Source organism: Monodon monoceros, unplaced genomic scaffold (assembly GCF_005190385.1).
Source record: "Monodon monoceros isolate NGI ecotype Baffin Bay Population unplaced genomic scaffold, NGI_Narwhal_1 Super_Scaffold_3, whole genome shotgun sequence".
Taxonomy (NCBI): domain Eukaryota; kingdom Metazoa; phylum Chordata; class Mammalia; order Artiodactyla; family Monodontidae; genus Monodon; species Monodon monoceros.
Window position 1 is genome coordinate 40420759 of NW_021703780.1, and position 8240 is coordinate 40428998.

Here is an 8240-nt window from a genome sequence, read left to right on the forward strand (position 1 = left end):
AGTTGATGCTGGATCCCTTATGCGGATGTCAGAGTGGCTGAGTCTGCCCATTCCCTGGTCTCTTTGGCATTTATCACCAAACTTAATGACCTTGAGTACAGCTTGGCGCTCCATGGAAGCCCGACGGTGGGAATTCGAGGCCCAGGAGAGGAGGATTTTTCTCTCCAGTCAGCCTCCTCGCCTTACCTCCTACGTACCTGGGCGCTGTTACTGGTGCTAGAGAACTGGCTTGAGTCTTTCCGAGCCTAGAGCCCATGGAGGCCTTACTGCTTACGTTTATGGAATATTTTTTATGCTTTTCAGACTAACTGTACCCGTGCATTATCCCTTTTAATGATCCCTCAATTCACTGGGCTCTTACTCTGTGTCAAGTGCTTTGCATTTCTTATTTGCAAGCTAGATGAAGGAGCCAGATTCAGAAAGGTGAAGTAACAAGTACAAAGTCACACTGCTGATTGGGAGTGGATCTAGATTCCACTAGTTTCGAAATACAAGCTATGGGCCTTCCCTGGCGGCCCAGTGGTTAGGACTCTGAGCTTCCACTGCAGGGGGAACGGGTTCGATTCCTGGTTGGGGAACAAAGATCCTACATGCTGCAAGGCGTGGCCAAACAAAACAAAACAAAAGACCCCACCAAGCTATATTGGTTATCTCACACTACTTCTAATAACCTTAGTAACAAAAACAACAACCTCTTACCTGTGAATAATTTGCAGAGTTGTTCTGCTACTCTTAGTTACCAACCATCCTGGAGGTAGGCAGGGCAGGGATTTTATTTATGAGACTGAAAGGCAGGGGACTTAAGGGATTTGTCTTGGTGCATAATTGGAGATTGAGCGAACTGGAACTCAAGCCACATACCTTCTAATCCAGTGCTTTGACTTGAATTCAAACGTGCTTGTGGTGGGGAGCAGACTGTGGGGAGACACAGTGTCTAAAAACCCTGCCATCATCCCCCAACCTTTGAAATCCTAGGAAAGTACACGGAGCAGGAGCTTGAAGAGTGAGTAGTGATGGAGGAAACTGGAAAAGACCAACCCTGTATGGGTAAAGAGAACTGAGAAGGGAAACAGAAGAAATGTATATCAAAAGACATTTATCTGGGGCTTCTCTGGTGGCGCAGCGGTTGAGAGTCCGCTTGCCGATGCAGGGGACACGGATTTGTGCCCCGGTCCGGGAGGATTCCACATGCCCGTGAGCCATGGCCGCTGAGCCTGCGCGTCCGGAGCCTGTGCTCTGCAACGGGAGAGGCCGCAGCAGTGAGAGGCCCGCGTACTGCAAAAGAAAAAAAAAAAAAAAAAGGCATTTATCAAAGTTGAAAAACAGATGTTAGACTAGGAGAAATATGGACATTAAAGAGGAAAAAGTTTATTCATCTTAATCGATGCAGAAAAACTACTCAAAATATTCAACATCCATTGATATTGAAGAAAAATGAACATAACCTGTTAAAGGACATATTCAAAAATCCAACAGCACACATCACAATAATGGTGAAGTGTTGAAAGCCTTCCTCTTTTTATTTATTGCGGTGCGTGGGCTTTTCATTGCGGTGGCTTCTCTTGTCACGGAGCACAGGCTGTAGGTGCACGGGCTTCAGTAGTTGTGGCTCGCCGGCTCTAGAGTGCAGGCTCAGTAGTTGTGGCACACGGGCTTAATTGCTCCGTGGCATGTGGGATCTTCCTGGACCAGGGCTGGAACCTGTGTCCCCTGCACTGGCAGGCAGATTCTCAGCCACTGCACCACCAGGGAAGCCCAAAAGCCTTCTTCTTAAGATGAGAGACAAGGCAAGGAAACCTGCTCTCAGTAATCCTAGTCAATACAATAATGGAAGTTTTAGCCAGTCCAATAAACAACAACAGCAAATATATAGACGTTGGAAAGAAACAAGAATTTCAGTATTTACAGATGAAATATACAGTATTTGCATGTGTAGCAACCCTAAAAGAAAATTCAGGTGGAATTAATAAGTGAGTTTAGTAAAGTTGCTAGGTGGGAAATCAATATAGAAAAACAATCAATATATAAAATCTATTGCATTTCTATCATCAGCAACCATCAGTCAGAAAGTGTAACTTTTAAAATGTACCATTTGGTTACATAACTATATACGTATATAAAAGTCAAGCTATGCACTTGATTTTTGCACCTTATGTTATACTGCAATAAAAATTTTAATTAAAAAATACCATTTGCAATAGCAATAAAAATACAAATTACTTAGGAATAAATTTAACAACTGGAATGTAAACACTTTGTGGAGAAAATGATAAAACTTATTGGAAGATGTTCAAGAAAATCTAAATTAATGAAAAGATATACTATGTACTTGCAGAGAAAGACTTGATGTTGTAAAGATGTCAGTTCTCTCCAAGGCCTTGGTGTTGGGCTAAGGGGGATGATAGAGTCCATGATGCCTGGTCCTGCTAGAGTCTCTTTCATCTGCCTATCTCAGGAGCAGGATGAGTGAGACTGCCCTTGGTGGTCCTTTCCCCCTCGCCAGAGATCCCTCCTGCAAGCTGAGGAGGATTTCTTACCTTGGAAATCACATTCCTGAACCCCATGTCCCCTCTTCCACTGCTTCTCTTCCTTGTTTCTCTGGCGGATTCCCTTCTCCCTGCCCAGCCCTTTGTAGGCCTCTCCACAGACGGCAAAGTGTGCAGTAAAGTTACCTTATGATTACCAAAGGGGAAAGGTCGGGGGGGAAGGGTAAGTTAGGAATTTGGGAGTAATATATACACACTACTATATATAAAATAGCTAAACAACAAGGTCCTACTGTATAGCCTAGGCAACTATATATTCAATATCCTATGATAAACCATAATGGAAAAGAATATATAAAAAAATGTATACATATGTATAACTGAATCACTTTGCTGTATAGCAGTAATTAAAACATTGTAAATCAACTATACTTAAGTAAAAAAAATTTTTAAAGAAAAATGAAAATATTTAGAGGAAAACAAATCCATCATTCTGCTAGCCACAGAAACCACTGTTCGTATTGTTGTACTGCCTTGCAGCCTTTTTTCCATACATGTTGTTGCCTAGTTGAAATTCCAAAGATAAAAACCAAACAGAGAAACAAACCAAAAAATGTGAAAGACTCTTTAGATAAACAAAATTTAGTATATCCATAAAATGGACTATTATTCAACCATAAAAAGAAAGTACTCATACATGCTACAACATGGATGAACCTTGAAAACATTGTGCTGAATGAAAGAAGCCAGACACAAAAGGCCACATATTGTGTGATTCCATTTATCTGAAATGTCCAGAATAGGCAACTCCATAGAGACAGAAAGTAAATTAATGGTTCCAGGGACCAGGGGAGGGAGGAATGGTGATTGGCTAATGGGTACGGGTTTCTTTTTGGATTGATAAAAAGTGTTCCAAAATTAGATAGTGGTGATGGTTGACCAGCTCTGTGAATATACTAAAAGCCAATGAATTGTACATTTTAAAAGAATGAATTGTATTTCTCAAACTTGTTATAAAAATGTCACTCAGTTTTCAAGTACAATTCATCATTTCTTAAGTGCCCACTCTGTCATGCATTGTGCTAGGCTCTTGGGCTACACTGATGAAGGAGATAAACATCTCTTTCCTCCCAGAGCTTCCAGTTTGGGAGTGAAGGGGACACAGACAATAAAATGTTACCATATGGCAGAAGGAAGACAGGTGCTAGAGTCAGATCACCTTGCTCCGAGGTGAGGAGTGGGAGAAATATTTCCAGAGGAAGTTCTCGTCTCAGCTGGGAGCAGCAAGATAAGTAAAAGTAAAGAGAAAAAGCAGCTTCCATTTCACAGGGGTGGAGACATGTGGGTGCAGGACAGGAGCTGAGGTCCCCAGCCAGAGGTGGTTGATTTCCCCCAAGTTGTTCTCCCTGTATCCCAGAGTTCCATTTGAAAACACAACCAAGGCATAGGTAGATACCACCCCTGTGAGGGAGAGACCCACTCGTTTCCATAGACAGTCCCGGGGAGGAGTGGGCCTTGTGATTTATTCTGGAGAGGAAGGCTTCCAGCTCATCCCGGAATATTCCAATGCTGCAGTGACCCCCTGGTCTTTGTCTGCAGGCTCTAGGGAAAAAGGCACAGAGGGGCTCTCCAGGGACCCTCACACACTCACCTTCTGGAAACACAGTGAGCAGAGGAGGAGCCCTACTCCAGACCATTTGCCCCAAATCCACAAGTGACCATTATGGAGATCTCTCCAGGCACCAGATTTGAGTAGCTCATGGCAGAAGAACATGACTACCATTAGGCCTGAGGTGCACCATCAGCCTTTCATCCCCCAAGGAAAGAAGCGTTTGGGGTGAGAAAAAAGCCCCCATATTTCCTAGGCTGAGTAGGAAGTGAAGACCAAGATGACATGATGACCAGGCAACTCAAAGTGTGCCTGGGCAGGGGGCAGTACTTTTGCATTTTGAAATATATGAATATATTACACAATAAGATAAATAGAATGAAAAAAAAATGAGAATAATGAAATATGTTTTCCTGTCAAGTCGATAATCCCATACATTATTGCTGGGAGTATAAATTGGTACTTCTTTCCGACAAGTTCGGGAAACTTGATGGTACCAAAACCTCTTAATGTAGCATTCCAATTTAAGAGTTTACTTTAAGGAAATAATCGGAAATATGCACAAAAATTTACAAAAGCATATATATATATATATATACCTGAATCACTTTGTTGTACACCTAAAACTAACACAACATTGTAAATCAACTATACTTCAAGGAAAAAAATTTACAAAAGCAAAGTACTAAAAACAACCAAATATTTTACCAATGGACAATTTTTAAATAGAAGATGATAAAACTATATTGCATAATACAAATTCAATCTATACACACACTAGGGACAACACATCTTCTGTGTGGGCTGCTGTTGGTTGATTCAACCCAGAGCTAAAACTGACAGAGCCCTATGAGATCCAGCATTCATACTGCTGGGCATATATCTGGGGAAAACTCTAATTTGGAAAGATACAGGCACCCCAGTGTTCATTGCAGCACTGTTTACAACAGCCAAGACATGGAAGCAACCTAAATGCCTGTCGACAGATGAATGGATAAAGAAGATATATTGCATATATATATATAGAATACTACTCAGCCATAAAAAAGAATGAAATAATGCCATGTGCAGCAACAAGGATGGATCTAGAGATTATCAAACTAAGTGAAGTAAGTAAGAAGAGAAAGACAAATACCATGTGATATCACTTATATGTAGAATCTAAAATGTGACACAAATGAACTTATTTACAAAACAGAAACAGACTTATAGACATAGAAAACAAACTTATGGTTACTGAAGGGGAAAGGGGGTGGGGAGGGATAAATTAGGAGTTTGGGATTAACAAATACACACTACCATATATAAAATAGATAAACAACAAGATCCCACTGTATAGCATAGGGAACTATATTCAATATCCTGTAATAAACCATATAGAAGAAATATATATATATATATAAAACTGAATCACTTTGCTGTACACTGGAAACTAACACAACATTGTAAATCAACCATACTTCAATAAAAAATAAAAAACCCAGAAAGTGACACGGCGCTGCCCTTAGAGAACTTAGTCAAATGAAAGGACAGACGTGAAACACAGAGCCATATCATTCAGTGTACGATTGTAAAGCGAGATGGATCAATGAAAGAAAGGCGTTTGAGAGCACGTGGCACATGACGTAGTCACTGAAAATTGTGATTTTGAAGACTCGACAGTAACAGGTGTGGCATAAAAATTTTTACAAATTTAAAAAGACTGTAACTCATTCAATCTTGGTTCAAACCAGTAACACAAGTCACGGTGATATCTAATGGGAAACATTGCAAGAAAAGAACTTGTTGACATGAGGTTTTTCAGTGCAGGATTGGTACAGGTACAGGAGTAAGTAGTATCCTGGCAGACTCCAGGTCACAATCAACCAACAGTTGGCAAGAGGAAGAAGGTTTTTTAAGATTTTTATCTATGCTCTGTCTCTAGTAAAGGTAACTACCATTCCATTTTAAAAAGTGAGATAAAGTCTGGTAGCCCTGTGTTAAGCTACTAACTCCAGAAATTATAACCTAAAATTGAAAGCTCCAATTATATGTTACAGAAAATTGCATTTGTCAGAATGTTTGTTATAGCAAATTATGTTTGTTCATTTCGAGCTAAGGTTATATTTATTATATGAAGTTACATTTGTATAGCGACCTTATATTGATAACCCATTGTCTATCCCATTGTTAACCCAGCCAGGAACTTGCTGATTTTGTTATAATTAATCATATCTGTGTATTATCTTGCCAAGTTAGATTCCAAATGTCGAGTTGCTCTCCTTGTGGGCTGTATAAGTTAAAAAAAAAAATCTCATAACACATTTGCTTTCAAAACACACATCACTATATTTTTTTAATATCTTTATTGGAGTATAATTGCTTTACAATGGTGTGTTAGTTTCTGCTGTATAACAAAGTGAATCAGCTATACATGTACATACATCCCCATATCTCCTCCCTCTTGTGTCTCCCTCCCACCCTCCCTATCCCACCCCTCTAGGTGGACACAAAGCACCGAGCTGATCTCCCTGTGCTATGCGGCTGCTTCCCACTAGCTATCTATTTTACATTTGGTGGTGTATATATGTCCATGCCATGTCACTCTTTCACTTTGTTCCAGCTACACTTCCCCCTCCCTGTGTCCTCAAGTCCATTCTCTATGTCTGCGTCTTTATTCCTGTCCTGCCCCTAGGTTCTTCAGAACCTTTTTTTTTTTTTTTTAGATTCCATATATATGTGTTAGCATACAGTATTTGTTTTTCTCGTTCTGACTTACTTCACTCTGTATGACAGTCTCTAGGTCCATCCACCTCCTTACAAATAACTCAATTTCGTTTCTTTTTATGGCTGAGTGATATTCCATTATTTATATGTTCCACATCTTCTTTATCCATTCGTCTGTCAATGGACACTTAGGTTGCTTCCATGTCCTGGCTATTGTAAATAGAGCTGCAATGAACATTGTGGTACATGACTCTTTTTGTGGTACGTGGGTGTCTCACTGCTGTGGCCTCTCCCGTTGCGGAGCACAGGCTCCGGACGCGCAGGCTCAGCGGCCATGGCTCACGGGCCCAGCCGCTCCGCGGCATGTGGGATCTTCCCGGACCGGGGCACGAACCCGTGTCCCCTGCATTGGCAGGCGGACTCTCAACCACTGCGCCACCAGGGAAGCCCTGTTTCTAGATTTTTTGATGATGGCCATTCTGACTGGTGTGAGGTGATACCTCATTGTAGTTTTGATTTGCATTTCTCTAATGATTAGTGATGTTGAGCATCCTTTCATGTGTTTACTGGCAATCTGTATATCTTCTTTGGAGAAATGTCTATTTAGGTCTTTTGCCCATTTTTGGATTGGGTTGTTTGTTTTTTTGATATTGAGCTGCGTGAGCTGCTTGTATATCTTGGAGATTAATCCATTGTCAGTTGCTTCGTTTGCAAATACTTTCTCCCATTCTGAGGGTTGTCTTTTCGTCTTGTTTATGGTTTCCTTTGCTGTGCAAAAGCTTTGAAGTTTCATTAGGTCCCATTTGTCTATTTTTGTTTTTATTTCCATTTCTCTGGGAGGTGGGTCAAAAAGGATCTTGCTGTGATTTACGTCATGGAGTGTTTTGCTTATGTTTTCCTCTAAGAGTTTTATAGACATCACTATATCTTGATCTTCCACAAAGGAAAACATTTATAATGTAAGGTAAGTGAAAAAGACCACCATCTTGTATATACACTACAACTAAAATTATATTTAGCAAAAAAAAAAAAAAAAGGATGCATGTTTACATATGTCATGTAACATGGTTATCATACCTAGATATGAAAAAATTACTTTAAAAAAGCTTCCCTTGAGACTGACGATACCTCTCCCAAATGATATCAATTGACGTTTTTGAGGACACAAAAGTCAGACGGGGGACGCTGGAAAATTTCAGTTTGCATTTTTCTACCCAAAGACTAATAGAGATATTTAGTCCATAGGTAATTTCCCCAGTGGCTTTCCAGTTTTCAGAAAGATAAGAGAGCTCCTGACATTAATTCCAAACAGATGGCTGCGGTTGCTTTTGCCATCTCTTCCTTCCTCTCCCTGCTCTCCCAAACTACCCAAATCCAGCGAAAGGCACCAGGTGTCATCTGTGCTTCATCTCAAGCTGCACGGGAATCTTATTTCTAAC